This window comes from Hippocampus bargibanti, linkage group LG11, assembly GCF_051943395.1.
Source record: "Hippocampus bargibanti isolate YZ-2025 linkage group LG11, ASM5194339v1, whole genome shotgun sequence".
Classification (NCBI taxonomy): Eukaryota; Metazoa; Chordata; class Actinopteri; order Syngnathiformes; family Syngnathidae; genus Hippocampus; species Hippocampus bargibanti.
Window position 1 is genome coordinate 17,273,950 of NC_142744.1, and position 18,605 is coordinate 17,292,554.

At 43.0% G+C, this 18,605-nt stretch overlaps 1 protein-coding gene across 1 annotated transcript in view; it reads right to left on the bottom strand.

The window, feature by feature from the left end:
• The window catches only part of cdh2 (cadherin 2, type 1, N-cadherin (neuronal)), an 80,920-nt gene that overhangs the window by 29,987 nt on the left and 32,328 nt on the right, over positions 1 to 18,605 (bottom strand). The window lies entirely within an intron of this gene.

Consider the following 18,605-nt stretch of genomic DNA (forward strand, 5'->3'; position numbering starts at 1 on the left):
AACAAAATATCAGAATGCATTATTTAAAATAACTTTGTGATAGTACTCACCGTTAACATGAATGGTTTTCCATTCCTCGTGATTGGTAAAAATCCAGCCAAACGATCGGAATGAAATTCAATTTGCCGGTCCAGTGGCGAAGTTACTGCTAGTTAGCCTGCACACGGCTCATAAGCTTCCACACTTGCTATCTGCAATCTACTTCTCGGGGAAGTATGTCGATGCTAATGTTAACATGGGGCTTGTTAAAATGTCACTGACATTCGACTGTTTCATCTATGGTATTGTTTCATTGCATATTAGAATCAGAACATTTTCTCTCCTCGCCGTCTTGCTGGAGCTCAAACACTTTGAAAATATTTCAAAAGAAACAGGCCGAGATTCCCCCGTGCACGCCCGCATTCGGTGATCGAAAGCCGGCTTGAAGACTTCCGCAGACGCCCGCTGTCACACTTCCAGGGAGACTGCGTCACCCCCCAGCTCACTCCCACCCGATGCGGTTCCCCGCACCCACACCGGTGCATTCACGCTGAAGTGCACTCGTTGGGCTCATTTAAAGGGGCGTTTACCTGTTTCAACATGACGGCCACTATCATCCAATCAACATGGCGCTTTCGGCATTTCTAGGTCAGTTTCATCCAATCAAAATAGCGCTTTCCGCCAACTGCAGCGCCAACGGGAAATGAACGGCGAAAAAAAACGACGAAACGAAAAAGTAAATACATATTTTAGTTTTATCGGCGAGCCATATGCAATCATCAAAAGAGCCATATATGGCTCACGAGCCATAGGTTCCCGACCCCTGCCCTAAGGTATGCGAGTTTGAAGAGGACGCAAGTGAATTTGAACTTCAAGAGTCATTGCCATTGGGGGTGATTCAAAAGACAAAATAGCATCAACCACAGATAGACGTGCAGATTTCATGCGGCCATTGTATGAGCTGTATAATCAGCCTTCCAGTGCTAGCTTTGTTGCACACTGCATTCTAGAATGCCTTATATGGTGGAATCCTCCAAGGGCACACGCGAAGGCTTGTGATGTTTATTTCATCACAACATACACACAACACACAGATGTACAGAGACACCAAAGACAGGTGTCTCATGGGTGCTCCAGTCCAAGCGAGGGCGTCGGTGGCAGCGTTACAACGCTGTGTTACAAGTGAGTGGCAGTTCAGAATAGCAAAGTGGAAATTGATGGACAGTCTTTACTACTATATGACCCTTTTATCTTGACCTGCACAACCAGCTAGCAAATGTCAGCTTTACAGCGCACAAAATGGCACAAAGGGAAAGATGGAAAATCATTCTCTAGGTTTACAGTTTGTTTAGAGGCTCTGGCTGTTGCTGCTTTGAATTATTCAAGCAGATGTGGGCATTATTTAACAAAAGCCTGCAAGGGGACACCTAATCTTTCTTTCTGCTGGTACCTCAGGGGCCCAACACCCTCTCCAGAGAATCATTTGCACTTGGATGATGTTCCTCTGGGTATGAGCAGAGGATGTAGTAGATCGACTTGGGATCATAAGTTTAACCTAGAGGCCTAATTAATAGCCAACATGCTCCACACCCTGTTCGTAAAATAAAACAGTGATGACAGATATGAATGTTTTCTTTATTACTGCGAGTAGCAGTAGGCTTATATTTCCCCCTGACTAACTCCAGTGATCCTCCAAATTTGATGTGCCAGAGCCATAACAGTAGATTCGCAGATATGCTGCATAGCAACATCGTTTGATGGTGTCAGCAGAGTGTATAGTGTCACACAGTATATTACTCGTCACGTGTCCTGCAACACAACATGGAAGGAGAAGTCAGTCTCAGATGTTCAACTTCACAGCCCCATCCTGGCGTCCGATCCTTCATATGCAGTCACCATCCCACCTCTGATACGGCTCTAATGTCACCTCTGAAGGGGTGACGCTGGTTTGAATTTGTTCCCCAATTCTGTCTGTGATTTTTATACGGAGCAGTTACATGGGAAGAAAATCTTTTCCTTTCGGCTTTTCCCTTCAAGGGGTCGTCGCCACAGCGAATCAGTAACCTCCATCTTCAGAGGTATGATATGGATGTTTTGGCCAAGCTTTTACGTCGGATGCGCTTCCTGACACAACCCTGCTTGGAACCGGCACAAGAAGACATATGTCCCTTTGTGGCTACAGAAGTGTCATGATCTGGTTGGTGACCAACGGGGGGGCGCTGTCGGCCCCGCCTACACCTACACAGGTGCTGGTCGTCCCGATCAGATTGGCGACCAGCGGGTAGCGACGTCAGCCCTGCCTGCAGCCTCGCAGGTGCTGGTCGTTTAATCATTGACACTTAAAAGGACACCCGGCATGATCATCCGGTGTTTGCTGTTTGTTTGCTGCTTGGTTGCTGCATGCATTGTGTATGTGTTTGTTTAACCTTGGCGGACTTTTACTTTTGGTCTTCTTTTGCTACTTTGTATTTTTTCCATTCAGATGATTTTGATGTTTCACATTTTGTTCCTGCTGACTTTATTTTAATACAATTTGTCAAACAACCTCCTGCTCCCTCCTGCCTGCTTTTTGGGATCTGCACCCGCCATCACCACCTCGCAAACCGTGACAAGAACAAGCAACTCGCTCAGTAAAAGGCTCCCAAACACAAAATGGTCATCAGCACAGCAACAATCAAAAAAAGCAAAATGACAAGGAAAAAAAATGTTTTGTCCTGAAGATACTGCATCCCAGCTTTTGTCAAATGTGTGCAGGGAATGTCTTTAGCAGCGACTTGATCATCTCTGCAGTTTCCCCCCTCCATAAGTTCCTTATCTGAGCTCAGCTCAAATTCCTGAACATAGTCTGAATTTTGAACATCATATAACAGAGAGGCTCCACATTCCAGACTCACATCACACATTCCCAGCAAGCACAATGATAACAAATGTGTGTGCATTCATTTGTCAAAGTTTAAAAATCCAATGTGTTCGCATAGCTATTGCAATCTCTTTCTGGACGTATTGACTCCCCACACAACAAGGCCGAATGAGATCTTGGCTGCCACGCCCCATCAGACATGTCGTCATGGGTACAACGATAAAGGGTTCAGTGCGCAGAGAATTGCCAATGCAGCAGGGGGGGCCTGGAGGTTAAAAAGGGAGGGGGTGGGTCGGACAAACGGGTCTGTCAGCAGAATGGCCTGTCCAACTAATGCCCTGCACAGGGGCCCGGAATTACTTACGACTCAATGATCCTATTCAACGTTTCTATACATACCCCTACCCCCCAAATCACTGAAAAGCGACACAAAAACCATGGCTAACCCCGACCGTCGTGCCTCTCTATTGTTTGCTACATCACATGAAAATAAATACTCAGAACCACATTCATGGTTACAGAGCAATGCCAAGAGCTGCATTTAATTTAGTTTGTAAGATGGAATGTTGATTGTGACTTCACTTATTTTTTTAAATGTCCCAACTTCAGGCCTACTCGAATTTTGCAGTCCTTCTCGTGTGCTGTAAATGGGAAAAGCTGGAACAATATCACGGGCGATCATGCCAACATGCACCATCATTCGCTTCCAAGAAGTGAAGTCATCAACAGTTGGCAATTACTCTTTGCAGACACACATATTGATCCAGGAATGATACCCATCCCCCACGCTAGCAAAAGTATACTCCTGACTACAAAGACAAAACAAACCCTAACGGACAATCCTACTCAATGTGCCATACTTCAAACCAGTGTAATCTGCAAGTCTTACTGTATTCAACATTTTCATTATCACAGTAGTAACCATTGTTCCTGAAGGGGTAAGAGACTTTATCACAACATTTTTGCCGAAAATCTAAATACAGTAAAGCCACCCCCGCGACCCTAATGAGGAATAAGCGGTACGGAAAATGAGATGAGATGAGAACATAATACAGTAAGATGTAAGCGTTGTAGTTTCCCTGTTGTGTTATGTACATGCCCACTGTACTGTATATGAATGCAATCGTTTTTTGCAACAATGTTTCTTGTTTTGTCTCCTGAAGCGTGATGATGTTGAAAATTACCATACATTCCAAACTGTGTATTAAAGGACAACCGATGTCACTTTTTATTCAAATGCAAAACAACAATGCAAGACGTCTTGCATTGCTTGTGAATCCAAACAATGGCTTCAGATTTGGATAATATGCTTTCTTGTTACACATCCAGTTATGAATATGATTCAAATACACTGTAGTTCTGAAGAGGAAAGCATACATGTTTGCAATCGATTAAAGAATTATGTGCCATTTTGAGGCAACATTGGGGGAACATCTCTCACCCAAAAAAAAGAGGCACAATATGGCGAGGTCATGGCCAGCTCCGTTTCTTATATGGCGCTTAGATGCCCTCTTTTGGCGGCTTTTGTTAATGCAGTTCGGCGCAGGACGGATATATTGACAGTACGGTTATATCGACATTTTTTCTAACTCCCGAGAATATCGATATAACGAGACTTTACTGTATTAGTCTTTCTAGTTGCATTCTTATCTAATTTTCAGTTCCAGAGATAAACAAAATGCTTCTCGAGGACATAACACCTCAGAAATGGACCGAGATGACCGATCTGTGTCACTTGACTGTGTTACTGTGTTCTGCTCCAGAAAGAATCAAAGCTACTTTGCAAACATTATAATCATAGTAGCTCAAATGTGAGATTGTGATGCATCCCCTTTTATCGATTCAACTCAGTTCTCCATACAGTCAACTGCTTGGAGCTAAAGCTTGGATCTGTAAATAAGGACATTTGCCTTTTGCCAGACTGAAGTCCTTGAAGCCGTTCTAGTAATTCACTTCAAACGAGCAAAACATTCCATACATGAATAGTTATGCATGTCTTTTCCCCCACAAAAACATTACATTAAGTGTTTATGTGCAATTCAAGGGTATCCCATTAACAGCTCATAAAAGTTCAAAGTGACTCAATTTAGCTTTGTGTGGGTCTGAGAATGTTTTTTTCACATTGAATCTGAGAGTACACCTGCTCAGATTACATCATGAAGATGTCCCCCAAAAATGCATGCTGATATGACTTTCTCTTATCACACTCATCCACATTACAGTACACAGCGATAAGCACCACGGCAGAAGAGTGGCTAACAGATTTGAATGCTTCGCTGATTCAAAGAAATGACCCGAAAGGATGTCATTTTCACTTTGTTTTTTGGTTAGTGTTAGCAAGACTACTTTCCAGCTGTAGTAAAAAGGCAATTGCAAAACACAGAGTTGCCTTCTTTGAGAGGATTGTGGTATATCAGTATTTGCATATGGTACAAAGGGTGTGTGCATTGACCAGGTGGAAAACATCACTGGGGCTCTCCATTGGTCGTCTAATCCCACATAAAGTGCTAAATACTCCAGCTAAGCAAAACATAGCTTAACTAAACCATCCACTGTGAGCTTGTTAAAGTGACATTGTGTGATAGCCTATTATTCCCCAGGCAAAACCAGTTTACCTGCAAAAAAAAAACAAGCAAAATTCAAATTGACAGTATTTATGAAACTCAAGATGTCACTGTGTTCAACTGCAGAAAAAAACAAGCACTGGGATTGTTATTTAAGAGGGCATGTTAAGCAAAGTATTTTACATTGAGTGCAATAATACCCAGGCATTGTGTGGATTATTGTGTCACCAGAGCAGAGAACTGATAATGTGAACATTCACATAACAGCATGTAGCAGGAAAGACCTCTGGTGAATGTGTTACATATTTGAGGTGAGTGGCTCAAGACTGGAGTGATGCATTAATTTCGTTACTCGCAAGTCCGACAAGCCTTTCGCTAAGATAGCCACAAATGTGGGAATATAACCATCTGAACCATGAAGCCAAAACGTTTAAAAAAAATCAAAAGCTTATCACCAACAAAACAACTCTTTTTTATGATCTTATGTGTCTTGTGATGACGGTGGTTGGAATGTTGCTGTCTTACCTTTCTGAGAGAGGACAAGCAGGAACAAGTATATAGTAAGTGTGCCAAAGGGCTCCCCAAAGGGACAATCAATGAGCTGTTTTTTTTTCTTCTTTTTTTAATGGAAAATTCACTCGGATTAGGTGACATGTGCTGTGATGTCAGTGGCCTCGGTTCTGATTTTCAGCATGTGGGAAACTTCTAACCATGTTCCCTATACCCACAATAAACACCATCTGTCATGTGCTGCTTCTCAATACAATGGCTGGGAAACCCTTGTTTTGGATAAGAAATGAGACAACTTGACAAATTAAATAAAGGTCGTGTGCTGCAGATTCCTTGCTTTGGCGCTTATTTGGGTTAGGATGTAAATCACTGCGGTCAAAGAATTCCGCCCAGTTTGTCCGCACGAAGCAGTGGAGACATATTGTTTCCATTAAATTCCTGACAGAATGCATATTTGTCATCTGTGAAGTGAGCACATTATAACTAAGCCACATTTTGGCAAACCCGATGGACGGCAAAGAAAAGTTCAAGAAGTGGTTTTAAAAATGCATTTGACAATTTTGATCATTAAAAACCACAAATAGTTTTTTCTTCGTTGGCTCTGATCATGGGGAACAGAACAATTGGCTTGAGGATTCAGAAGACGTTCAAAATGAACGCGATACTGGTGTTCATTCACTGATAAATCAGATTAAACTGGGAGTGTTAGAGGGAGAAAACAAAACTCACAGTTCATTACATCTTTGATTTCCACAGACTAACGGTTGTGCAAATGATTGTGCGGGAAGCCAAGGTCATTATCCAGAGATTAACCAACGAGCAAAGTGCATGCTATCAATTTTGATGAAATTGACGCATCCTACGTTAGAATGTGATTATATTCTGAAAATAGTCATATCGCCAGCGTGATCACTCAACTCACCGTTCACTTAGAAGTGGAAAAAGCGGACCAGTCAGTGACTACTATGAAGACAATCATTCCAGGGCATCCCAAGTAGCCTTCCTGTGTGATGGACTTCACAAATGTAGCGCAGGAGTAATGCTAATCGTCGTGCCTCGAAGCGATGTCATATGATAACCATCTTGCGGGCTCATAGTCATTGATTATGCATACAGTAAATGAGTTAACAGGTTCTCATGAGATATACACTGTAAAGTAATCACAGTACACGTTAACAAATGTGAGGAAATTATAAACATGAAAAAAAAAACAACTTCCACTAAAGACGCACACTGCAGCCCTGGTTTGGAATCGCTGTCTCTCAACTGCATGCCATTCTACTCGCCATGTGAGTTCGCTTCCTTTATTCTCGTTGCCGTGTACATCGCGCCACAAGCTAATGCTAACGCGTGTATACAAACGCTAGCGGACCATGTAAACCATCTCGAACTAAAATATCCAGAATCACCCCTGATCATTTTGGGCGATTTTAATCAAACACGTTTAAACCGTGAACTTCCCAAATATAAGCAGCATATTGACTGTTTCACCAGAGGAGAAAACATTCTAGATCATTGTTACACAGCACTCAAAGGCGCATACCGGTCTGTTGCGCATGCAGCATTGGGTCTTTCTGACCACTATTTAATCCACTTAATTCCCACATACAAACAGAAACTCAAATGTGTAAAACCGGTAGTCAAGACAGTTAAAACATGGACAGATGAAGCAAAGTTATCGCTACAAGAATGCTTAGACTGCACTGATTGGAGCGTCTTTGAAACTTCAACGGGCACATTGGATGAATACACAGACACTGTAACATCATACATCAGTTTCTGTGAGGACATGTGTGTACCAACAAAGTCCTTCCGCTCATTCAACAACAACAAGCCATGGTTCACTCCCAAACTCAGGCAGCTTAGGAAAGAGAAAGAATCCGCATTTAAAAGCGGTGATCGAGCAGTTTACAACCTCGCCCGAAACAGGCTGACGAAGGAAATTAACATCGCAAAGAAAAGTTATGCGGAGAGGCTTAACAAACAGTTCTCCGCTAACGACTCTGCATCAGTGTGGAATGGCCTGAAAGCAATAACAAATTATCGTTTACCTTCCCCCCAAGCAGTGTACAACAATGGTATGGCTGATGAGTTAAATACATACTTTTGCCAATTTGAAAAGGACACCCCCATTTCCCCGGTCTGCCCACTATTACCAGAAACTACCGTATCTCCGCCCTCTGCCCTACAGATCAGCGAACTGGACGTTAGACGGCTCTTCAAGCAGCAGAAGATCAAGAAAGCTGCAGGACCTGACAGAGTGTCCCCCTCCTGCCTGAGAGTCTGCGCTGACCAGCTGGATCCGGTCTTCACACAAATCTTCAACAGATCCCTGGAGCAGTGTGAAGTCCCATCCTGCTTCAAACAGTCTACTATCGTCCCAGTTCCAAAGAAACCAGCACTCTCGGGATTGAACGACTATAGACCTGTCGCTCTGACGTCTGTGGTCATGAAGTCCTTTGAACGCCTCGTGCTGAACCACCTAAAGAACATCACCGGACCTCTGCTAGATCCTCTTCAGTTTGCCTACCGGGCAAACAGGTCTGTGGAGGATGCAGTCAACATCGGACTGCACCACATCCTCGACCACCTTGACAACACAGGAACCTACGCAAGGATCCTGTTTGTGGACTACAGCTCTGCGTTCAATACCATCATCCCACAACTCCTCATCCCCAAACTTCTCCAGCTTGGTGTGTCCCCCACGATCTGCCAGTGGACCCTCAGCTTCCTGACAGGACGGACACAACAGGTCAGACTGGGAAATATATCATCCACAACACGAACCACGAGCACTGGAGCCCCGCAGGGATGCGTCCTCTCTCCATTGCTCTTCTCTCTCTACACAAACGTCTGCACCTCAACGCACCCAGCTGTCAAATTCATAAAGTTCGCAGACGACACCACGGTCATCGGTCTCATCAAAGACGGCGACGAGTCTGCGTACCGACAACAAGTGGAGCAGCTGGAGCTCTGGTGCAGCCGTCACAACCTGGAGCTGAACACGCTCAAGACAGTTGAGATGATCGTGGACTTCAGGAAACATCCATCACCACAGCTACCCCTCACACTATCCAACTATCTGGTGTCAACCGTTGAGACCTTCAAGTTCTTGGGAATCACAGTCTCCCAGGACATGAAGTGGGAGGTCAACACCAACTCTATCCTGAAAAAGGCCCAACAGAGAATGTACTTCCTGAGGCTGCTAAAGAAGCATGGCCTGCCACAGGAGGTGCTGCAACATTTCTACACGGCTGTCATCGAATCCATCCTGTGTTCTTCCATCACCGTTTGGTTCGGGGCCGCCACAAAAATGGACAAAATCCGACTTCAACGGACAGTTAGGACGGCGGAAAAAATCATTGGCACCGCCCTACCCACTCTCGAGGACTTGCACACTGCAAGAATCCAAACTAGGGCGCGGAAAATCCTACTGGACCCTCCGCACCCTGCCCACCACCTTTTCCAGCTACTCCCCTCAGGCAGGCGCTACCGATCCATGCGCACCAAATCCAGCAGACATTTAAACAGCTTCTTCCCCCAAGCCATTAACTCTTTGAACTCTTTCAACAGTAGCCAAAATGGAACTGTATAGTGCCACTTAACAGTTTTTTTGACGACGATACTAGTGCAGCGTGTTCTACCGGAAACAAATTCCTTGTGTGTTCTACATACTTGGCAATAAAGATGATTCTGATTCTGATTCTGATTCTGATTCTGATTCTGATTCTGATTCTGATTCTGATTCTGATGTGCATCCTCTTGGCCCAGAAAAAAAGCAGCAGACAAAAGGAGATGAGGCTGGCGGCCGTTTCAAACCACTATGATACTGTGTGATGGCATCTGAGACACTCTCAGGCACCAGACACGATGCATTTTCTGAAATTTCCTGATTTGCACGCCTGAAAATGTATAACCACAAAATCGATGAGAAGGTTTCTTCAGCCGTCATCTGTACATCTTTGAAGGTGTCGGACGTTTCGCTTCTTATCCCAGAGGCTTCGTCAGCGAACTTTGGTTCGCTTCTTATCCCAGAGGCTTCGCTAGCGAACGTGTTAGTCTTATCGATGGACCACTCCTGCACGACTGAGCACTTACACAGACGTATAACCACAAACTGTTCGGATCAGTTATACAATACTGAAAAGGACAAAGCGGAACAACGCTACACAGTCAGGTGGTGTTTCAAATTCACACCTACCCACCATTATCCCTTTTTTATTGCATGCCTTGTGACGCACTTAATGAAATACTTTTTTCTAAAAACCCTTCATGAAAACAAAACAAACCAACCTACACGGGCACTGCTTCTAGTGAAAGGCTCTGGCGAGGGGCAACAAAGGGTGGGGTGAGTCTTAAAAACAATGTGAGCAAAGAAAAAAAACCTCTTCAAAGCGATGGATTAGGGCAGCTGCCAATACACACAATGTGTGTGTGCAACTATCGTAGCACGTTTAAATCAATACGTGTCAAATTTCTCTTGAAACACAATTAGCCTGTACTTGCCAAAGAAAGAAAAGCAGAAAAAAACTGTACAAAAGAGAAGACCAATGTTGCCCTTAAATGCTCAAAATGAACCCTTTCTCCCTAATTCGTGACATTTTGTAAGAACGTTTTGAAAACATCCACATACCAGATTAGTAGAAACAAGGCTGGTGGTACGGATAAGGGCAAGGGTCCAATCGATCCACGTCACAATTTTTAGTTTGCATGTTTAATAATGCAGTTATGCCTTGCAATTTGTAAGAGACATATTTTTCCATGACAACAACTCACTTTCACGTGCATGACTGCATTTTGTATTGCTGTATTGATGCAATTTGGCTGAGATACCTCACATAATGCACGTGGGAATGTGCTGCATGGAAATGGCACGGTGGAACGGCTGCACAATTTTGAGGTGAGAGTTAAATGGGAAAGAAAACATTGGCTGTATTGTTCATAAAGGTCTGATTAAATGTTGTTTTGAAATCACTATTTGACAAAACCATCACGATCTTGAAATTCCAGAAAAGTAAAGGGGCAGATATTTCCAGCCTTAGAGATAAATGTACTAAGATAGGAAAGCTGATATACAATGAGGACTGCATCCAATTCAAATGATGCACAATTGATTCTGCATTTCCCTAGTAGTACACGGAGACAGATTCATTTGGCATGTGTAATGTCTTCAAATGGGATGTCAAAAAGGCAAGTGTGAACTGGAATAAGAAAGCGGTGCCAGCATCACCTAGGCAAATTGAGAGGTAGCAGATGCGACGTTTCTAATTGTGTTTTTGTGTGTTCTAACGCTTTTCACATTCCAAGAAAAATGATCACAACCTGTCATCAATTCAGTGATCCAATATTGGAGCTTCAAATCATAGGACTCCTTTCAACTCTCAATTTTAGTCATTTCAGTGGGACGTGACAATTTTAAAAGCAATATTCCACACGATAGGCAGATGCATCCAATTGCCATGAAAGAAAGCAACCAGAGCATAGCTTTTATGTGGTTGCTTCTTTTTTTCAATTTTTTTGACATGGTATGATTCTGTTGTGAAACTGAGTAATATACTGTAATTTTTTTTGTGTAACTTACTTATGTTTTATTTATTTATTTATTCATTCATTTATTTTTGTCTCACACTTCCAATCTTATTGCATCAAGCCTCAGTTTGGATGTGTGGTACTCTCTCAAATGGTGCAACCTACTTTCAAAAATAAAGGGGGTATCCAACACCTTTGTCCCTGTTTCCAACAGTTGACATAATTGGTCAGTGAGTGAACATGTAATTTAGTAGCCTTTGTAGTATTTGGTAAAATAGTAAAAGACCACAATCATCGCAGATCATGCTCAAAACCAGCCAACATCGGTTCCCAGATTGAACTGAGCCTCTGCTGTTATGTACACCAGCAAAAGTGCAGTGTCAAGCCTCAGTGATTAGCACTGGCATGACTCTGACAAAATATGTGCAGCAACTAACGTGTACTATCTGTGTTGAGGGAGCATGGCTGTGTGACTAGACTCTTACTCCCATGTAATCAGCTCAACTGAGTGGGTGCAGAGAGGGATGTGTGCAGCTGTGCTTTATTACAGACACAATGAGTCCCAGATTAGGGGAAGCGTAAGCGGGGCGGAAGAGAGAGGAGAATCAAGAAGGGGGCTGGGTCGAAGGAATACGGGGATGTCGGGGTAGGGGTTTTGGAAATAACTCCAAACACATCTGTCCTCAGTTTGTCTGAAGCTATAACATAACAGCAAACCACAAGCATGACCATGTACAAATCTGTTTCCGCTTGGAAAAGACCGCCCGTGGAAATGTTTCCAGACCTTGGGGTTTTTAATGTGAGGAATGACGGAATGTTGTCACATTGCAGTGCCAGCCATGTTTATCAGAGTCACAAAATATATCAACAGTACTGGTATACATCATATGGTGGCACGTCGTCATAAGCATCGAAAGCTTTGGTCATGTTGTTCAGCTTCAACAGATTTATCCTTCAGTGAAACGAGTAGGGCATTATTTTTGTCTGTGTGAGTCCCCGTGCAGTTTGTGAGGTATGGTTCACATGAATGAATTATTTCTGGAAATAAAACATTAGCATGTTGGCAAATTAACATTGTCTTATTGCTTTGAAATCCGGCTAAATTGTACAAGTGCTGCTTCAAATGGCAATGTAGCTCGGTGCTCAACTAACGCTTGTTATTGAGTCCTGCTTTGCCTTGATATATCGACATTGTTGTTGTTTTTTTAAAGATTGTAATAATCCAAACTATTATTTTCAAGATAGTAAAATTATTGAATTGTGACTTTTAGTGCGGCCACTGTCTGGTTATTGTTGTTGAAAACGGTTCAGGGGATTAAATTGTTCAAGGTGCTCTGAGTTGCTCTTCAAACTTTCTATTACGAGAATTGAGCATTTGCCTCAGAGCCACAGTCAACAAGATAAAGTCTGTGTCTAATTGTATTACTAAATCTAATGCTAATTTCAGACTATTGAGATAGATTCAAGTTTTATTTGGTCAAAGAGTTTTCTTTCAAGAGTACAGTACTGTGAAAAGGCCTTGTCACCATAGGATTTGTAGATTGTGTTAGGCACAACTATAAAAGATCACAAGGTAGCACATACATCTTCACTGAGCCTTAACACAAAGTGCAAACAATTCAGAGAGATCTTCATTAGATTTGCTTTGGTCCATAAGCACGTCAGTTGGCAGAACAATTCTTGGTGCCCATACGATTTTGAGTTTAGCAGACTCCAATGGTGTTATTTTGACTCAAGTCTTGAATCAAACTATAATTGGTGGTTGAAAAGTATTTGGTTGTTCCTTTGTGTGCCACTACAAAGTTTTGTGTGCAGTGGTTCTGTATTCATGAAAGTAAAACCTGCTCGGTAATGAAAATAAGGAACCACATAACATTCATAACTTGAACTACAGTTGCTAAATCTTCATTCCCACGCAATGGACACATGGCAGGTTAACACTTTCAAATACAATGCCATTTTGAAGACTTGGGATGAAGGGAACAGCTAAATGACCATAAACATTGCTTGCCTACATATTGCTGAACAGCTTGATGGGGCAGTACGAATATAAAATGGATTGAGTATCACACAGAAATGTCATGAATGCCATTGTAAAACTATTTCCAGCAGTTGTAAAGATTTATTTTTTACATCTTCAGAGGCATGACAAATCTGCCTATTAGCCAAGGCAGCCCCTCCAGGACCACACCGTCCCGATACAACGACATGGACACTCAAGATGGACAGCTTTTATAACTCATATGATATTAATTCAATAATCTGCAGCCCTGCATTGTTGTTGATTGGGAGCTGTAAAACAAACTTTAATACCCCAGTGCGTTGGTGTCACGGTTTGCAAGGTGGTGATGGCGGGTGCGGATCCCAAAAAGCAGGCAGGAGGGAGCAGGAGGTTGTTTGACAAATTGTATTAAATTAAAGGTCAGCAGGAACAAAATGTAAAACATCAAAATGATCTGAACGGAAAAAATACAAAGTAGCAAAAGAAGACCAAAAGTAAAAGTCCGCCAAGGTTAAACAAACACATACACAATGCATGCAGCAAACAAGCAGCAAACAATGAACCGACCAACCATCGGATCCCGCAGGTACATCGGACCCGTCTCATTTCCACCCACAGGTGCAGGCGGGGCCGACAGCGCCCCCCGTTGGTCGCCAACCAGATCATGACAGTTGGGTGCTAATGATCAGTGCTGAAGGTGGGTGGACTGTAACTCAATGTCCATGGCCACCTCACTGCCAATTTGGAGTATAATGTTGCAAACCCTATATGGGAGCGTGTAACCATAATAACATTCACCCAGTGCCAGCAGTGAAACGCACTCACCACAAGAACATTTGCTTTCTTGGGCAATCCTGGCAGGTCATTTATTAAGGACCATTCAACAAGGATGTATCATTGGAGGGCAAATAATTACTCAAAGGAGGTCAGGCTTTGCGAGAAGATCCACAAAAAAAAAGACAGCGTACAAGATCACAAGACTGTCAGCCAGCTGTGTGTGTTGATGCTGCGCAACCCTTTCAAGTCCCCACAACATGTGGTTTGAATCACTTCCATCTGACTTGTGCTGAGATTTACAAAAAGAGAGGACCGGAATTCATCAAATAACATCTCTACATAACATGTATTTTAGCTACTAGTGGTTTGAAATTAAATTATAAATCCACTCATGCTTGGACATAAGTCACCTCAACAATCACCCTTATACTAACGTTTCTTCTCATTAAAACAAAGCACTGTGAATTCTATCCAGGCACCAATTTTCATTTTAAATCCACACAAGGAGACATTATGGTTTAGAAGACATCACAGTATTAAGTATAAGCAGCTCACACAAGAAAAGTAATCCGCCCACCACCTGCTGCACAAGTAGATACTTCACACATCACACATCACATCAAACCCTTGTCAGTGCTGATGTCAGTCCTGCTGCGGGACCTGATTCTGGAAGTGTTTTAACAGGTTCATAACACAAAAGGAGTGATCAGTCATTAGTCAGAACAAGTAGGGGAAAGCAGTGAACACATTTATTGAGTTGTGAATTTACCCCTTGGGCATAAATGAAACCAGGTTCAAAAATGATGGAAAGCACGCAATATTAAAGTAGCACACAGTCTTGTGTAGTTCCATCGCTTTGGAGTGAAATCTGACGTTCAACGTCCTCCTGAAATGGTCAATTGATACACGCTGACAGTCTGGGAGAGGGCGTTGTCCATGAACCTCGTTTGCGCTGCTCCATCTTACATTACACAACCCCCATCCTTTGTGCACAGCGACAATAACATAGCTTCGGAGGGGAGGGGAAAGATCTGGTTACCTTACCAACCACTACCACAACAACATATGGAAGGAAGCTCGATTGCAAATTTCCCCATTGCGGGACGAATAAAGGTATTCTGATTCTGATTCTGATTCTGATTACAGGACTTAGTTGTTTTTACCTTTGCATTCTCACTGGTTCTTATGGCCCAATATCATTGATGGAATGTGTTCCATAACAAATATGTACTCAAAGTCAACCAAGTGCATTTGTGTGGAAATAACAGTGCCATCGTCCATGTATTCTGCACACATTTACATAATGTGTGCAGGCGTCGCGGGGTCAAAGAGCATACCCCTCACAAAGCCCTTTGAGCGAGGTCTCACATCAGGCATGAGCTTGCTGCTTTTAGCCTAGCGGCTGAATGGGAGTCTGCTCCCTTGTTGCTTGTGTTCCCACTATGGCTGCAAGCCACACCTTTACTATCAGCACCAAATTTGAAAGGAAGGTTCCTGCAACCTGAAGCAGAAGAACGCCTATCAATTTTCAGAATGCAGTCGGGGGAGTTGCAAAAGAAAGAAGCAGAAAAGAAATAGAACAGACAGGGTTGGAGTGGTGGAGGAAATGCCCTGTGAGTATATCCTACATTGTTTTTTGGTGCATGAAAAATGGAATCCATGTGAATGGGGCATCCTTCCTTTGGCAATTGTATTCAAAGAACCATCCATCAGAACCTGGGGTCAGTGTAGTCTCTGCCAATTAGTAAAAAATAGACGCTTCTCCTCTACAGAATACAGCACGTGTAAATAAGATTTGCATTGGCTCTTGCAATGACCAGCATACAAACGAGGTTTCAGCGTTCCACTGAGAAACATGATTTAGATTAAAGGCAATGTGGGAGTGGAAGACAATGTACGTGTGCAAAGTGCCCCGCAAGTTTATGAACGTGTCCGCAATCACAATGTGGGGCAGTTTACACGTTATCTTCCCAAAAACGCCGTTCTATACATGGTCGTTTTTCTTCAGTCATAAAGGAAAATAAGAAGATTTACCTCGCTATCCAGTTATCTAGGGGGCTTCTTGCTTGCTAGCTATTTTCTATCTAGCTCCCTGGCCGGCTATCTAGCTAGCTATGTATTAGCTATATAGCGATCTAGCTAGCTTTCTATCTATTTGAGTTCCTTCCGGGTTGAGTGAACGCTGGTGTGTGTGGCTGCCGCTGCTCACCCACAGAAACACTTATTCTGTGACTGTAAAGTGACCTTGAGAGTTTTAAATGGCACTTATAAATGAAATGCATTATTGTTACTATTTATATGAAACTGATTTGGCTATTGAATTACTCAAATTCAACTTTTTTCCCTTTTTTTTAAACATGCTTTGTGGACAAAGGCACTTTTCACCCACCCAACCCAAAATGAAATGTACATGTTTTTATTTGGTTATAATCATCTCCCTGCCACTTTTATTTGATGGAAGCTCTATGATCATCTGAAACATGAAGGCTTCTGCCAAAATAACATAATTTAAGGCCCATAAGAAAATTGATACTTGGTTGAAATTCAGAACTGAAAAAGGTCCAGGGCACAGAAAGGATAACGTGAAAGCTGCACATCTCAGAAGGACCTGGAAGCACAAACATTTGTCTTTCTGATCCACATTCACATTCATGATCCATATTAGGAGGATTATAGCCTTGCAGGAACCCCAAGATGCGCTCCCATAGCAGTTGTGCATCACATTTTACTACCCAAACACAAACAAGATAGGGTGTTCGGAGAGGTACCGGTGTCGCCATGCATGTATACAGTGAGACACTGTCCATTGGAACAAGTGTACATTTCTAGATTTAGACTAAGGAAAACACATATGGTGGAACAGGGGTAACACAGGAAATGTGTGTGATCTAGCAAATCTTAATGGGATGTTTGATGTCCACCCCAATCCAACAAAGTTCTTCTACTCAAGTGGACCAGAGTGAGACAAGCTTTTTAGAATCATGGCAGCCAACGGAGAGTGTGTGATGCCCACGGGCTGCATTTAAAAATGGTCAGACAGCTGGTGCCATGAGCTATGACAACAGATCATTCTGATTGATTTTTTTTTTTTTTTTTTTAGGGCGATACAGCTGTGGGCAAACTGTGGCGCTCTTCTGCAAAGAACATTAAAGCGGTTTTATGGCTTTTACTCTAGCGGCAATCAGGTCACTTTAATGAGGGACAGTGTCTCGCTCATGCTCCTCCTCGCTTAAATAGCCGGCGCAGGACCCTCATCCACATTGAGGAAATCTGGCCCCTTCATAGACAAACATGTCCCATAATGGCCCATTATAGAAAACATGGCCTGGGAATGTGCTTGAATTTATAGTATGAATGAATCCAAACCCAGAATTCTGTCTATTATGGCAACATTAGATTATATGCGACAGGAGGCCCATCATACCTAATATGCCTTATCGTTTCCAGACAATGACGGTTAAAGCCTTCACTACAATACCAGTGCGGAACAGTAAATTAGACAAATGAATGTTGCCATTGCTATAACAATTAAAGCATAGAATAAGACACAATTATGAACCTCATCAGTGGTGTATTTCCAAGCGGGCCACAGGGAAAAGTCCATTATAAATCACTTGTGCATAAATTTACAGTATATTGTTTGATCTAAATAAGTCTTACTCAGTCCTACTCACCCACACTCACTCACCCTCCAGAGCCTTCGAGTGGGGAGGGTGAGGCAGTTGACCCTGACAACTCCTTGGCTTTTCCCAACTTGAGCCCTCTTCATTTCAGTCTTCTTTGTTTTGGTCTTTCTCCCGCGTTCTTTCATTTGTGGGTATCTTGGTTTTATTATATCACCTCCCCCATCGCGCCTACAAACCCAAACGCGTTATCCATGTCAAATCCATTGGAGACAGCCGGAGGAAGTCAACATGGAGCCAATAGATTCTCTGCTGGGACTATCTATGTGGAACTCCCGAGGCAAGGCTGGCAAACGCAAGCTATGACAAACGGCTCAAAAACATCTGTAACACAAACACTGATGTGTGTTGCTCTGAGCAACACTGCTGGAAATGAATCACAATAAAATGTTTTGTTACAACTGAGATGGATGATTACTGTTCACATTGCTATTTTGACTGTGTAAGCTCTCAGTCGTACAGGAGTGGTCCATCGATGAGAAGGTTTCTTCAGCCGTCATCTGTACAAAAGTGAAGGTTTTGGACGTTTCGCCTCCTATCCAAGAGACTTCGTCAGCGAACTAAAGTCTGACTGGTCGTATCGGCCCCATTTATATATCCCTAATGTCCAGACATGGTGGCGCCGGACACAGCTATGATAGGTCCCTACTCTCAGGTTGGGGGGGCAAGGGACCCCTCCCTGTGGCCCCACTGATTGTTCC